The sequence below is a fragment of the Eumetopias jubatus genome, unplaced genomic scaffold (assembly GCF_037043125.1).
Source record: "Eumetopias jubatus isolate StellerSeaLion01/CBP00866 unplaced genomic scaffold, mEumJub1_p1.0 scaffold_3, whole genome shotgun sequence".
Lineage (NCBI taxonomy): Eukaryota > Metazoa > Chordata > Mammalia > Carnivora > Otariidae > Eumetopias > Eumetopias jubatus.
In genome coordinates this window covers 167,109,331-167,127,053 of record NW_028274809.1, presented here as the reverse complement: position 1 = coordinate 167,127,053, position 17,723 = coordinate 167,109,331, and positions in this window count along the sequence as shown.

The following is a 17,723-nucleotide window of genomic DNA, read 5'->3' as shown; positions in this document are numbered from 1 at the left end:
ATTTCTATTCTAGTCTGTTTTAGTATCAAAGTTATGCCACTCTTAAAAAAAGATTAATTTGGGAGTAAAAATGTTTTTTAAAATTTCTCTTTTTTTCATATACATTGGAATTACTTCATTGAAGTTGGGTCTCTTTATTTCATGGATGTACTACCAACCTAAAATCATTTTAGTTACTATTTTCTGAGCATACAGATAACCTGTATGAACACAACCTGAAATGAAGGTTGGTTGTTTTTCCTCTCCACCAGATGCCAAGTTGAAGACAGATTTTGGTTGCTTTGTTAGTTTTTCTTTTGTTTTTCTGTCACTTTCTGTTTGGAAGTTTCATTTCCCTCTTATCCTTACAATGCCAATGAAATCCCTTTTTTTCCAGCTTTATAGTGGGAGTCCCTTATATGGGCTCCTAACTCTAGGCTAAACTGTCTCCTTAGGCTAATTCCCATACAACCATCAGAGCAGAAAATTCAAGGTATCCAAGTTCTTCAGTAAGGTCAAAGTAGGTTTTGATGATTGGTTACTTTCTGGATGTCCTTCTTATTTTTATTCTCTGTGGGATTCTTAGTTATCTTGCCACTTCAGCAATGCAGGTATAAACATGTTTAGTCTTCCTGCTACACACACTCCAGCTTTTTAGCTATTTCAAGTGGCAAAGTCTACTTTACTGCCAGAAAGAGAAGTGACAAAGGGCGTCTAGAACACCTCTCTTAATGCTCCTTCATTCAAAGTTTCTGTCATTATATAGGGTCAATTATTTAACTCCCTTATCACATATATCAATGTAATTAAAATTTGCATATTACTTTTAGCAAAATGCATAAGTAAACAATGAAAAAGTAATTAAGTGTAATGTTCCAGGTAATTGCCTCATTCATATCTTTAAGTGAACGTGTTGCCTAAAGAATATATCAGATTATATGACTCAATTGTTCATAAATCTTTTACTGCTCACAGTTGTATAAGCAATGCTGCCTGTACTCCTCAACCGTACATTAAAAAATTCTTGGGGCGCCTGGGTGGCTCAGTCAGTTAAATGGCCAACTCTTGATTTCGGCTCAGGTCATGATCTCAGAGTCCTGGGATTAAGCCCCTCATCCAGCTACACACTCAGCTGGGAGTCTGCTTGAGGATTCTCTCTCTCCCTCTCCCTCTGCCCCTCCCCCTGCTATCTTTCTCTCTCTCTCTCAAATAAATAAATCTTTAAAAAAAAAAATCTCAAAAATGGCCTCAGTGCATGTTTCTCATGCATACAGTTGGAGCTACTACACAGAGCAGGTCCACATTGATTCATGAAAATTACCTTCACCGTCTTGCCTTGCTGCCGGTGATACTGAGATACTCTCTACCTGGCTTGAGTTTTAATCTTACATACACCTATCAAAATCTTTGCTTTACTTGCTATTAATGCCTCAATCACTTTTCAGATCCACTAAGCATATGTAATATCTCATCTATATTACCAAAACTCACTTTCAAAACTTTTCAAAATAAAATGAGTCACAAGACTCATAATCATCGCTCAGTATTGCCCACCTGTCTCTAAACCATATCACTTCTGAGGACAGAGATCATGCTTCAATCACATTGTAATCTCCCTAGGAATCTAGAACTTCACTCATTAGTGTTCTTGTCAATATACACTTACTGAATTCAGTTGTCTTTCCCTCTTTCTGTTTCTGTGAAATCACAGCACAATAAATATAGATTGCTGAAGTTATCCGTGTCAGGCATTGGAGATCTTTTCCACTGACACTTAAACGTCAATAAAATAGAATAAAACAAAAATAAATAAATAAAATAAAAAGCAGAGAGGACACTTTCACAAAACAACAAGAGGAGTTTTATGAGTGGAAGGATTTAGCCTGAAAGGCGGGCGTCTCTGTGGGCCTCTTGGAACTCTGCAGCTGTACTTCTGGCTGCAGTCTACGGTTCCTGAGATATTTTCTAAGTCTGTTGTTGTTATTAATTTGAGGAGAAGAGGTCTCTGTAGAGGAAAAAAATCCAAGATTTTTTGTTTCCTTTTCCATCACTCACAGTCACTGTAATGTCAACACCATTTAGGTCAAATTTCAGGCATTCAAAACGTGCAGCTTCATCCAGCTGCAAGAACTAAAACTTTGCAAGAGCAGTACAGCCTGACCAATAAAATATGTCTGAGGGTGTTAGTAACAATTAGCAGGTGTGTACCTTCCCCAGAAAGTTTTCATATGACATGAAAGGTATGAAGTAGTATACTTGGATTTTATAAGAATTACATATAAGCATATATATATATATATATATATTTTTTTTTTTTTTTTTACTAAAGGATCTCCAAGAACTGGAGTTATTCAACCATGTATATATGTTACAAAGGGGCGCCTCAACCCTCAACCTTCATCAAAGATTCCTTCTTGGATAAGTTCACTGGGCTCTGCTGCCCAACAATCTGTCCTTGAATCCCTTCTCTTCCATTTCCAGGAGGATTAAAATCCTCTTCAAGTTACTTAATTTATCCAGCTTTTGGTTTCTTCACATATAGAGTGGAGATAATGATATCAAACTGATGGTGTTACTATGAGAATTCAACACAGTAACACAAGTATTGGTTCTAGCCCAAGATGAGCAATCATTAAATGTTAGCAATTCTTTTTAAAATTATTTTAGGGGCGCCTGGGTGGCTCAGTTGGTTAAGCGACTGCCTTCGGCTCAGGTCATGATCCTGGAGTCCCGGGATCGAGTCCCGCATCGGGCTCCCTGCTCAGCGGGGAGTCTGCTTCTCCCTCTGACCCTCTTCCCTCTCGTGCTCTCTATCTCTCATTCTCTCTCTCTCAAATAAATAAATAAAATCTTTAAAAAAAAAATAAAATTATTTTATCATTATTAAACTACAGATGGATTGCTATCTTTCTGCCTCTCTCATGTCTTCTCTTCTTCTGTCTTCATCTTCATCATGCTGTCTAGTAGCTTCAGCAGGCAGACTTCTTCTTGGCCGTGAGCCACACCCTTCCTCTTTACTCCGCCAACACCCACACAATCAATCAGGTCAGTAAGGCACTTACAACCCACTTACTTCTCCCCCCCTTTGTTCTCCAGCTATTTCCACCTTACCAATCCCCACATTTCAATAACCCCTACTGCCCAATTTCTTTTCCCATGTTTGTAAACCGAAGCAAGTCACTAGACAGTAGTGACCAAGTCAAGTGACCTCAACTGGGCTCTCACTGTATCTCAGCAAATCTTTTATTTATCATTTGTTGACTCCCTGGTGCATTCCTCGGCGCAGCTGTTCCAAATGTTTCCGCTGCACTCAAGTTCCTAATCCCAGTGCTCCTCCCTCCCCTCTAAGCACATAACCTCACCTCCTACTGGGAAAATTGAAACCATCCCAACCTAAGCTTACCCAATTGCCTCTGCTTCTACTCAAAAAATCTGTGCATCTCTCCCTCTTTGCTTTTGCATTGTTTTGAGGAAATCGTTCCCTTTGCAGGGAAACAGCATCATGCTGTGGTGGAGTGCTTTGGGTTTGGAGTCAAAGTTAAATACTCTTTGTTGACATGGAGTGACCCTGACAAGTTTTCCAGCTTCACAACCTCAATGTCATCATCTCCAAAATAGATGTGCAATTTTCTACCTTACAGGGTGATGGGGGTAATTAACAGATTTTTGGCAGATTGTAAACATTTAACAAATTACAGCTATTATTATTATTTGAAAAGCTGAAGCTCTTGAATAGATTCTTGAATCTATCCTAATAAAGATGGCAATGATAATAATGACGATGATGATAAAGGTAAATAATAATCTCTATGCCTTTTCTAGTAAATTTCTTCCTCAGTTAATCTCTTTTCTTTCTTAATTCTCTAACTCAACCCAGTTCATTGGATATTTCTTTCTACCTTATACATGGTCAAATCTTCCTTTTCCTTTGAAAGAAAAATAAAAAGCCTGCCCTCCTTTCAAGCTAAAAACCCCATTTTTCACACTTTTATATTAAAGATTTTATTTACTTATTTGACAAAGAGAGTGAGAGAGCACAAGCATGGGGAACAGCAGAGGAAGAAAGAGAAGCAGATTCCCCACTAAGCAGGGAGCCCATGGAGGGGCTCAATCCCAGGACTCTGGGATCATGACCTGAGCTGAAAGGCAGACGCTTAACCAACTGATCCACACAGGTGCCCCTCATTTTTCAAACTTTTGACCTGAATCCTTGAAAAATATTCGTGCCCTAGCTCCCATTTTGTCTTTTCCAAATAGTTCTTAAAACTCTTTAATGTAACTCCCCTACCCTACTCCAACTGTTCTTTGAAAAGCCCTGTTGAACTCCCACTCCTGCATACTGAACACCATCACTTCCTCAGTCTCCAGCCTCAGACTCTTTTGTAGCACTTGTTCTGACTCATGCACTCCCTTCTCTGGTTTCTGTAACTTCATACAAATATTGCTCTCTTCTTCTTTCTCTCTATCCTTTACGTGCTATTATTATTCATTCTATTGCCAAAATTTAGCCACTCTTCCAAGTTCAGTCCTTGGCTTTATTCCTGTATTTTTTCCTGAGCGATCATATTAATTCTCATAGCCTTAAGGATTAGATTCTCATAGTGGCTGCTCGTGCTTATGCAATTTTGTGTTCTTTGCCACATGTTTTCTTTTTTCTCCTTATCAATATAAGACTATTTGTATTTTAAGTTTTTTATTAATTTTAGTGATTCCTTTTCTACTTTTTTTAAACTTCGAGCTTATAATTGCCTCTAAATGACTATACCTGGAAGTCCTATCTAAATTAAAATTGAGCATGAAAACATACATTTATCTTATTTCCTGGAAAAATAAGCTTTTCCTTTTAGATCCTTATTTCTATCAATAATTATTTCATATTCCAAGTCACCCAAGTTTGAAATAGTGAAGATATTAAATCAGCAACAATTAATCATTGATCTCTACTCTATGACAGATCTAGGCACACTGCAGTGAGCACGACAGAATAGTTCCTGAACAGTCTAATATGAAGATACACACTGAGCAATTAATACAAGTGTTACCGATATCAGAAAGGGGGAGTGAAATATGCTCTAAAATTTTAGATAGCATTGAGACTTAATTAGTCTGGAAAGCTACTGAAAAGGTGTCACTTAAGGTTACCTGAAGGTAGAGCTATATGCAAGGTGAAGCAGCAGAGAAAGCTGAACAATGCAAGCAGAAAAGACTATTATGAATCCCTTAATTTCTTTTTTAGATATTTGGTTGTTATTTATAGAAATGCAACTGATTTCTGAATATTGATTTTATGTCCCACAACTTTACTGGATATTATTAATTAGTTCTAAATTTTTGGTGGCGTCTAGGACTTCCCATATATAAAATCATGTCATCTGAAAACAGACAATTTTACTTTTTCCTTTCCAATATGGATGCCTTTTATTTCTTTTTCTTGATTCATTACTCTGGCTAGGACTCCCATTACTGTACTGAATAAAATTGGTGAGAGTGGGTACCCTTGTCTTGTTCCTGATCTTATAAGAAAAGCTTTTAACCCTTCAGGGTTAGGTATGACACTAGCTGTGGGTTTGTCATATGTGACCTTTATAATGTTGGGGTACATTCTTTCTATACCCAATTTGTTGCAAGTTTTTATCATGAAAAGATGTTGTATTTGTCAAATGCTTTTTCTGCATCTATGAAGATGATTATATGTATTTTTTCTTTCATTCTATTAATGTGATGTATTTATTGATTTTCTTTGGTTGAATCATCCTTGTATCCCAGGGGTGAATTCCACTTGATCATAAATTATGATCCTTCTAATTGCTGTTGAATTCAGTTAGCTATATTTTATTGAGAACTTTTTCATCTATAGTCATCAGGGATATTGACCTGTAGTTTTCTTTTCTTGGAGTGTCCCTGTCTGGCTTTGGTATCAGGATAATGCTAGGCTTGTAAAATGAGTTTAGGGGTGTTTTTCCCTCTGCACATTTTGGAAAGAGTTTGAGAATTAGCATTTACTCTTCTTTAAATGTTCAGTAGAATTAATCTAAGAAACCATCTGATCATGGGTTTTTCTTTAGTGAGAGGTTTTTGATTATTGATTTGATCTCCTTACTTGTTATTGGTCTATTCAGATTTCCTATTTCTTCCCAATTCAGCCACTCTTTTTTTTTTCTTGATTAGTCTGTCTAAACGTTTGCCAACTTTATCTTTTCAAAGAACCAACTCTTAGTTTCATTAATCTTTCCTGTTCTCTGTTCCATTTATTTCTGCTTTAGTATTTATTATTTCCTTCCTTCTCTTAACTTTGGGCTTAATTTGTTCATTTTCTAGATTTTGAGGTGTAAGGTAGTAAATTGAGATGTTTCTTTTTTCTTAATGTATGTATTAATAGCCATAAGCTTTTCTCTCTGAACTTCCTTTATTGCATCTCATAAGCTTTGATATGTTGTGTTTAAATTTTCATTTGTCTGAAAATATTTTTTTGATTTACCTTTTGATTTACTCTTATAAAAACAACTTTTTGAAAAGTGTTGAGAGTTTTAAGACTCTCCTATTCTCTCTATTATTTTTCTGAAGTTTATTTGAAAAAACAGATACAGAATTATAAAACAGAAAATATACTAGTCATTTGTTAACTCTGATTCAAAACAAAACCACTCTTAAAGTCACATGAATTTGAAAATCTGTTCAATATTTCTTCTAATAATCTCCAGAGATGAAATTTACAAAACAATTACCTCCCTTCTCTAATTAATCACAAAGATAATCAAATTATGTATAAGGACAATATTTATGAAATATTATTTATACAATTGAAAAAGTGGATTATTTAAAAATACTTCAGAATGAAAATGGCCAAGTAAAATCTATATCATGTAATGCTTTGCTGAAATTAGTTAATTATATCCATTGATATCATTATGGTTTTGTAAACACAGCAAATTAAATAGGAATATGTAGAGTTTAGGGTCTCTAACAAATTATCGCAACATTCATTTTTGGACAACGTTATATGTATAGAAATGCTTAGAAAATCATGTGGAATGAAAAATACCTTTTAAGAGATGACTACCCAAGGGGAAGGCAGAGAGGAAGTTGGGATTAGGAATGGTGGTGTAAAGGATTTTATCTCAGCCATAATGATTATGAATGGTTAAAGAAGGTGTGGTATAGGGGCGCCTGGGTGGCTCAGTCATTAAGCATCTGCCTTCGGCTCAGGTCATGGTCCCAGGGCCTTGGGATTGAGCCCCACATCGGGCTCCCTGCTCAGCGGGGAACCTGTCTCTCCCTCTCCCACTCCCCCTGCTTGTGTTCCTTCTCTCGCTGTGTCTCTCTCTGTCAAATAAATAAATAAAATCTTAAAAAAAAAGAAGGTGTAGTATATATATACAATGGAACGTTACTCAGCCATAAAAGAGAATGACATATTGCCATTTGCAACCACATGGATGGACCTAGATAATATTACACCAAATGAAATAAGCCAGTCAGAAAAAGACAAATACCATATGATTTCACTCATATGTGGAATTTAAGAAACAAAACAAATAAACAAACAAGAAGTGGAAACAGTCTCATAAATAAAGAAAACAAACTTTTGGTTGCCAGAGGGAAGAGGATAGATGATGGGCAAAATGTTTTTGAAATAATAATGCTTGGTAATTTTAAACTTATTAACATATATATATATATTAATATGATTTTTTAAATATCATCTGCATTGTGAATAATTGCCTTAAAATTAAAAGATCTTGATTCCAGTCTTACACTGTGCCACTGTAGCACATATTACAGGTTACTATTATCTTTTCAGGGTTGCCAAAATAACACATAAAAACAAAACAAAACAAAACCGGATTTATGTTTCAATTAAATTATGCTTTTTCTATATGTGAAATAAATTCACATTATTTGACTCTTAATTGTCTAAGATCATCTACATTTGTGATGAGCATTAGTCAGCTATAAAGTGTCCTCTGTTAGGAGGAAGCTTAATGAGTGACTATTGTGAAAAGCACATTACCCGTGGTCATCAAAACCCAGATTTCATCCACTTCTGCCATTTATTATATGTATGACCTTGGACAAATCATTAGAATTGCTAGATTTCAGCTTCTTTATGTATAAAATGAAGACTATTAGTATAAAAATTGAGGTGAATTTTAGAATTTGTCCAATAATATTATACTACTTTTTCTATCATAAATATAAGAAAAAGTAAAAACAAACAACACTTATAATTCTCATACTTCCAAAGAGAGAGAATAAAATATATTTACCTTCACTGAGGCTGTAGTTTGGCAGTACTCAAGAACACTAATTCCAGAAATTCTAAGAACAAAATGCAAAGCAGTAGACTAGTGCGGTTTGCATAGTATATACCATCTACTGCACTCCCCATACTGGACTTTCTGAAACATTACACAATACTCCAGGACTGTCTCCAACTAGCACAAAAGCTGGATATGGTGAAATGAGCAGATCCGCTACATTGGATAACCAGCCTTCCACTTACTGCATATGGCTTTGTGCTTAGGCAATACCACACACTAGTTCTCCCTTTCTTCCCAATAAGAGGATTAATGTAGTGAAATTGTCTATCTGGTACACTAGTTCTGCGTCCCTTTTTGCAAGTCTACTCCCAAAACACAAAAAGTGATCACATGGTAACTTTTGCAAGAGTAAATGAGTTATACTGATTGGAGGTCATACATTGAGTCATTTGATTCATGTAAACATCCAATTTAATAAAATATTTATTTCACATCTAAAGAAGTACAAACTAAATTACAAAAGCCTGAAAACTACTATAGCAAGGGGTGATTTTTAATTCTGAATTCCTGGACTAGTAAAATGCTCTTAAGTCCAATTTTGGCAATGCCTGAAACGGCCTCTCTCTTATTAATAATAAACACCTAGGATATGCTCTGTGAATTATTCAAGCCAGTTTATATACATCAACTTATTAAATCTTCATAAAAACCCAATGATGACATTCCCTGCTGTGATCAACAAAATCTCAACTCCATCTCTGCCACTGTGAATAAATTCTAAATCTCCCTCTCTTTGCAGCCCTCTCAAATTTCAATGTCCCTCTGGGAATACATGATTGAGTTAGCCTAAATTATGTGTCTAAAAGCTTAGCTGCAGGGAGTGAGAGATTATCTGCTCCCCATTCACCAAAACTCACATAATAAAGAGTTTTCCCTAAATAGGATGGTAGTTCAGAACTAGGTGGCCAAAACATGACAGACATCCTGACTAGATCCCATCTTTTTGGTTACTCAATAGGTACATGCCTCTAGCTTTCATAGTCATTTTACTGTAAAGACTCTCATATAATACTTTCCAAGTTTCAGACAGTTGAAAATATCTTCTCACACTGTCAAAAGTGAAGCAACAGAGTCCAATCACATATTATCTCTAGCTCAGACTACAGGATCTGTAGGTGATAACCAATCCTCTATTTTTGTCATGATCCTATATCCTACAGTATATGTACTAACTTAGGAATATAAATATGATAAATAAACCCTACGTATACATGGAGAAATAGGTGAAGCAAACTGTCAGGAAAATATGGCATATTCCTGGGCACCAACCATCTTTGTATAATTTGCTTGTATTTAAAAAAAAAAACAGCACATCATGAGTCATGTTCTACTCAGGAAAACTGAAATTTTGAATTCTAGGTTTGAGGAATGGTAGTAGTAGCAAGATTATATTTCTCTTGTAGAGGTGGCATCAGTATTGGGAGTAATAACAGACAATAAGCATTGCAGTAAAGTTGATTTTTTTTTTTTTTGCCATTTTATTTTGAGAGAAAGCCCATTATAGGTTTTCCTATGAGGTAAATTTTGCAGCATATTTTTAGATATTCATCTACAAGTTTAACCTCAAATTTTGTTTTCTCTAATTATCCTATTGATCATGTTAAATTCTAATATTTTTTAATGAATGCTATTTTTCTTAAACTGGCCAGCACATTTCCATTTTTTTAACTATAAAATGACTGAAAGAATTGGCCCTGGAAATGGAAATGGTTGAAGGTAGTAGACATTCAGTGATAAGAATCCAAGAGGGGTTATTTCATATGCATGGATCAGAACACAGTGAGAAAACAACCACAATCAGAGAATCCTTCTCTAACAGTCCCTGACATGCAGTGGGGGCACAACAGTGCCTTGTTATTACCAGTGTTCTCCTGTGCTCAGGAGTTTAAGTCTTTATTAAATAGCTGCTATTATTAAATACAATGTTGATTATGAAATTCTAGAACTGTGATGTCAGCTTTCCTTTTTGTAACTGACTTGTGGGGCCTAAAGAATGAGAACAAAAAGATCAAAGCCCTAATTCTTCAAGATCCCATTGAATAAGTCTTTATCACTTGTAACAGAAGCTTGAGGAAGCAAAGTGAGTTAGCAAAAAAAAAAAAAATATATTATTCATACTTGCAAACATACCCGTTGGTCTTAGGAAACAGTTGAAGGGGCAGTAAACTGAGAATTAGAATAAACTCATAAGATTAGGTTACATAAAACAGTTCACTCTGAACCACTAAATCCTATGGAGATTCTGTCGTCTAAGGAAGCAACTCGTTTCTTCTTGCCTTGTTTGAGGTCTCTGTAATGAATGCCTAAGGCATTTACCCTATAAGGACAAGGCAATTTTGCTTGTGTCCCATTTTTACCACCCCTCATTACTTCTAGACCTATAACTAGAATCCAATTCCAACCTTCTCCGGGAGAAAAGTAGAATTCCAAACCTAGAGGAAATGGTTTATATACCAAAAGTCTCAATTTTTAGTTTGTTAATATAGTGAATAATATTATTTGATTATTGAATGGTAAATTATTTATGGTTTCTTGGGATAAACTACACTTTATATATTTATGGATTTGTTCTCTAAAATTTTGTTATGAATTTTTGTATCATGTTTATAAGGGATATTAGTCAGCATTTTGTGTTCTTGCCATCTTTGGGTTTGATAGCAGTGTCATGCTAGCCTCATGTAATGAGTTGGAAAGTATTTCTTTCTCTTCAATTTTCTGGAAAATTGTGTGCAGAATTAGAATTATATCTTCCTCAGTTTTTTGTTTTAATTCACCAGTAAAGACATTCAATTCAGGAGTTTTCTTTATTGGAATGTCTTAACTACAAATTAAATTTCTTTAATAGACATAGACTATACAAGCAATATATTTCTTCCTGTTTTCAAGATGTTATTCACTTCATTGTTTTTGTCAAATTTCTTTGCATAAAGTTGTTTATAATATCCCCCATTATGCTTTGGATAGTCATGGAATCTCTAGTACTGTTATTTTTCTCATTTCTGATATGAATACTTTGTTTCTTCTATCTTCTTTTCTGACTACTCTGGCTAGAAATGTATTTTTTTTATTTTTAAAATTTTTACAAAGAACTATCTTTCATTTTCATATTTTTTCTGTCATTAAAATTGTTTCTTATTCTATTGATTTTTTGCTCTGGTGTCTATTATTTCCTTTCCCCTGCTTCCATTAGGCATCATTTGTGCTTTATTTTCTACACTCTTAATGTGGAAGCTGTGATCATCAATTTGAGATGATTTTTTTCTAATAATACATGTATTTAGTGCCACAAATTTTCCTTTAAGTGTTGAATATGCAATATTCCCTAAGTTTTGATATGCTTTTTAAAACTATTTAGTTTAAAATAGATTGGAGACATGAATAATTTATAAGTATGTTATATAGTTTCCAAATATCTGAAATTTTCCAGAAATTTTTGTTAATGATTCCTAATTTCATTTTGTTCAGAAAATATCTAACTTGAATCCCTTTAAATCTACTGAAACTTGTTTTATAGACCAGAACATAAATAGAATGTGTGTTTCCTGCTTTTGGACAGAATATTCTTTTGTGTAAATTAATAGGTTTAATACTGTTGCTCAAGTCCAAATGTGATTACTGATTTTCCATCTACTTTTTCTATAATTGAGATGCAGATATTAAACTCTCTGACTTATAGTTGTAGATTTTTCCATTTCTCCTGGACATTCTTCAATTTTAGTATCATATATTTTGAAGCTCTGTAACTAGTTACATAAACATTTAGGTTTGTTAGGTCATTCCATTATCACGCTGAAATGAATTTCTTTAATCCCTGGTAATATTCTTCAGTCTGCAATATACTATATTTGATATCAACATAGCCACTCCAGCTTTCCTTTGATTAATGTTAGTATGACATGTAATTTTGAATCCTTTTTAGTATTGACATGTGTGTATCTTATTATTTAACACAGATTTCTCATAGGCACATATAACTGGGTCTTGCTTTTTTACCCAGTCTGGCAATATATGTTATTTTTATCCCATTTACATTTAACATAATGCTTATATGGTTAGATTTAAATCTAAAAATTTCTTGTTTATTTTCTGTTTGTCCCATTTGTTCCTTATTCCTCCTCTTTAGCTTTTTTAACCACCCCCCCTTTTTTGTACTGCTTTCTTTTAGTTTAATATTTTTCATGGTTAATTTTATTTTATTTCTTCTATATACTAGAACTGTTGTGTTACTTTAGTGGTTCTGTTACAGTTTATTTTATATGTCTTTGACTTTACCATCTGACTTCACAACAATACTTCATGTATGTTATTAAAAAAGTACAATAATTTAATTCCATCTTTCCCCTCCTGGCCCTTACACTATTGTTGTCATATGTTTACTTCTATGTTTTTCATAATCTTCACAATACTGTGTTACTATGTTTCCTTTAATCATTCAATATATTTAAAATGAATTTAAATAAGAAGAAATTTCTTATTTTCCTAAAAAACTTCTTTAACATTTCTTGTAATTCAGGCCTGCTAGTGACAAAGTTTTAAACATCTTTTTGTCTTTGTTGTCTTTATTTTGGCTTTATTATTAAAGATATTTTTCTAGGGATATAGTTTCTAGGCTGAGAGGTTTTCTGATTTTTTTTTACATTGCTTTAAAGATGCTATTCAACTAGTTTATTGCTTTGTGGTTACCATTAGGTTTGTATATAACATCTTCTGCATAAAACAGTCTGTCTTAAGTTGATGGTCATTTAAGTTTAAGCCCATTGTTTACTCCTCTCTTCTTCACCACACTTTAGGTATTTGGTGTCGTATTTTACATCCTTTTATTTTGTGAGTTCCTTGATGAATTTTTTACAGAAATATTCATCTTTATTGTTTTTGTGTGTCCTAGCTTCATACTGTCATTTTTTGTCTTTCCTTTCTACTCAGAGAGTCCGCTTCAATATTTCTTACAAGGCTAGTTTAGTGGTCATGAACTTCTTTAGTTTTTATTTGTCTGGGAAACTATCTCTCGTTCTATTCTGAATGATAGCCTTGCTGGATAGAGTTTTTGTCACTGCAGGTTTTTCCCCTTCAGCATTTTGAATGTATCATGCCACTCCTTTCTGGCTTGGAAAGTTTCTGCTGAAAAATCTGCTGATAGCTTTATGGGGCTTTCCATTGTATGTAACTCTCTTCTTTTGTCTTGCTGCTTTTAATACTTTTTCTTTATCACTATACTTTGCGATTTTAATTACAATATGTCTTGGTGTGCATCTGCTTTTGTTAATTTTGCTGGGGGTTCTCTGTGCCTCCTAGATCTGCATATCTGATTCCTTCCCCAGATTATGAAAGTTTTCAGATATTATCTCTTCAAATAAATTCTCTACCCCCTCTTCTCCTATAATATGAATGTTATTATGTTTGATGGAGTCACTGAGTTCCCTAAGTCCATTCTTGTTTTGTGTAATTATTTTTTCTGTCTTTTGTTCGGTTTGATTACCTTCCATTACTCTTTCTTCTAACTCATTCCTCTTCTTCTTCCATCCTGCTGTTCATTATATCAGGTATGTTTCTCATTTTGTACACTGAGCCCTTTATCTCTGCCATGGAATTCCTTATCTCTGTGTTAATGGTCTCACTGATGTCTTCCACTCTTTTCTCAAATCTAGGGAGTATCCTTATGATCATTGCTTTAAATTCTCCATCAGGCTTGTTACATATATCTGTTTTGCTTATATCTCTGGTTGTGCCCTTTTGCCTGTTTCTGTGTGTTAGGAAAATCAGCTACATCTCCCATTCTTGAGGGTAATGGCTTTATGATGAAGAGGTCCTGTAGTGCCCTGCCATGTAGAGTCCCCCGTTTCCCAGGGCCTGGTGCTTCTGGGAGTGTCCCCAATGTGTGTTGCATGTGCTTTACTATTTTGTCCTGGCCCTTTCCTTCAGGCCAGTCATCTACAGAGTCTCTCTTTGCCTATTGTGAGGAGTGTTTGGTCTCTGGCCTGAATATGGCAAGTTTTAACTAGGTATACTCTGATCTGCTTGTGAAATGAGACCTGTCACTGCTGCCACTGGAACCGAGGCCTCACAAAACTCCCAGGTGGGGAGATGCAATGTTGGCAGGGGTTTGGACCAGTCTTCCAGGGGAGGGGGCCCACTGCGTTGGGGCTGAAGCAAATATGACTGGGAAGGGCAGTTCTTCTGGAGCACAGTGGGAGTGGGGGGAATGGTGTAAGCAATTAGGTAGTGAGTGTCAGTGCTGCACTGGTCCTTGCAGGTGGCTCTGTGCTTATGCTGACGCGTGGGAGGAGGGAAATGGTGCTGCTGCCATTTCCATTGTTCCTAGAGGGGTCTCTCTATGAACTCTGCCTTTCTGGGACATGACACATAATGATCAACTAACCTCCCTGCTATGTGCCCCAGTGATCTTCAGCTCACTGTTTCCACACTGTATGTCTGCATGCTATTTGCCCTGCCTTTTCTCCAAGAGCAGCCCCAATGTCCTCTGAGTTCTCCCAGAGCCAAGCAGGCTGATCTTTTAAAACTCCAGGCTTTAAGCCTCACTGGTTGCAAGAACTCACAAAATTCAGACCCTCTCTCACTTTCCAAGCCAATTGTTATGAGGATTTGTTTTCTCCATGAGCTCCCCTGTGTACAAGTTTGTCTCTCACCCTTCTCTGTGACTGTGGCTCTCTTGCTACCACAGGGGCCATGATCTGTCTCTCTCCCAAACTGCATCTCTGCACTTCCTACCTTCTTCCATACGGCCTCTTCCCTACCTTTAGTTGCAGAGTTTGTTCTGCCATTCTTCAGATAGATTTCTGGGGTATCTCAGATGATTTGATAGTTGTCTAGTTGTATTTGTGGGACAAGGTAATCTGGGGTCCTCCTATTCCATGCCATCTTCCCTTCCGAACTGTTTTATTGTTTGCAATATTTCCAGCAAACTATCTTTGTTCTCCTAAACATAATGTATTTTTCCCCCTCTGTCTACTTTTAAGATTTTCTTTATCACTGCTTTGGTACAATTTAATTATAATTTACCTTGATTTTTGAAATTATATATTCAACACTTGTTCTGAAACATCCTAAATGAAATGTTCTACTTGTAATAAAGACTGATGACATTTTTACAGATATTATTGTGTCCCTGAAATGTTAATTCTAATCTTAACATTACTGCCTACTTATTGTAATGCTTTTAACTGCTCCTTAGAAACTATTAGGATAAAGTTTAATATCTGAAGCACTCAGTGTTCAAATCATTAACTAATGGTGCTAAGATGATTTAGTAACTGATGCTGCAATGTTTCACTTAGCTGGACTGTATTTCTGTAATGTGCTTGGAGTTAGTAGAGATTTTGGAACTGTTAAAATTTTTGGATAGTTTAATCAATCTGGAAATTTTTCTATCATTATTTCTTCAGATATTCTTTCCTGCCACTTCCCTTTCCCCAACTCAGCCAAACTTCATGCTCCCAATTGCAATTATAATTTTTTAAATTTGTCCCAAAGCTCACTAATGTACTGTTCATTCTTTAGTTATATACTTTTTCCCTGTGTGTTTCGTTTTGCATAATTTCTGTTGCTGTGTCTTCGAATTCACTAATCATTTCTTCTGCAATGCATAGTTTGCTGTTAATAACATCCAATGCATTTTTCATCCCAGACACTGTAGTTTTCATCTCTAGAAGCTTGGCTATATTTTTATGTCTTTTCTGTCACTACTTAATATTCATTTTCCCTCTAGCTTTTTGAACATATGGAAAACAGTTGTAATAACTGTTTTAATGTTCTTGTCTGCCAATTCTAACATCTGGGTCAGTTTCAATTGATTTCATTTTCTCCTCATTATGGATTGCATTTTCCTGCCTGTTTGCATGCCTGATAATTTTTTATTGGACATCAGGCATTGTTAATTTTACCTTGTTGGGTGTTGGATATTTTTGTAATCCTATATTTTCAATCTTTGTTCTTGGACACGTTTATGATACTAAGACCTAGTTTGAGACTTTAGAGCCTTAAATTTAAGATTTGGTAAGGTCTGGAGCAGTGCTCAGGGTATAGCTAATTATTCCCCAGCACTGAGGCAAGATTCTTCTGAATACACTACCAAATGTTCAGTGAATTATGAGGGTTTCCAATCTGGCTGATGGAAATAGAGTTTATTCCCAGCCCTGGGTGAGCTCAAGTTACTGTATTCTAATCCTTTTAGGTGGTTCATTTCCAAGCCTCAGGTAGTTTTTCACATGCTTGCACTGATCAGTACTCTGATGAACACTTGAGGGATCCCTCTACAGATCTCTGGAATTCTCTCTCTGTGCAGCTTTGTTATTCCAATGCTCTATATTGTGAAATCTAGCTACCTTGTTTTCCCTGGACTATTAGATCTGTCTTCTCAACTCAGGAAGTCTGCCTAGATCTACCTGGGTTTCTTCTCCTCACTCTGTTACCTGAAAGTTCCCTCAAATAAGTAAACTTAGGCAGTTTTAGGGTTCACCTCATTTGTTTTCTCTATCTCAGAAGTCTCTATTTTCTGTTGCCTCATGCCCAATATCTTGAAAAGCATTGTTTTATTTATTTTGTTCAGTTGTTTCTCTTAGGTAGGAGGATAAATCCAATCATATTAATTGCATATTAGCCACACATATTGCTCAGAAACAAAAACTTCTCTAAAATAGATATTTTAATAACTGGCACAGTCCCCATGTTGCCTTTCCAATTCATGGAATGAGAACAATTTTGACCACTGAAAGTTCCTGGAATTCACCCTACCTTTCAAACTTGTAAGCTAAAAGCAATATTATACTCCTGGGGGAATCAATGATTAATGACATCATTAAAACTTTAAAAGATGCAAGAGTTAAGATTCCTATCACACTCTTATTTAAATAGACTATTGGCTAGTATAGGTGATGATTATTCTTAGTGTATATCAGACAGTTATAAGCTTACTTGGTTATAAGCTTACTTATAAGCTGTTTACTCCGATTGCAAATCAACACAGATCCCAGGACCTATTATGCATTTATGGATCTTTCAAACACTATAGTGGTAATATCATTCCAATAGGACTTGACAATTCAGAATTACCAGTTGTCATGGATGACTTTATAAGTTATATTATGAGTAGGGAGATAATTCCTGGAAACTGATGCCTCTGTAAAGTTGCCAGTGTTCTAATAGTTCTGGCATGTAGGTTAGTTACTATAAGGTAAAAAAAAAAATACTGCATATAAATACTACATGCTAGGTATGTCTCTTGGGATTTGAGAGGTTACATATACCACTTTGGATATATTGTTCAGAACAGACTCATTTATCAAGTTGACCCTAAAATCTGCCAACTTCGAGTAAAACCTACAGCAAGATAAAGCTCTCCACGTGGTCCAGGCTGCAGTGTTCTGCCACTTGGACCTTTCATAGTTCAATAGCACTTCTATATACACA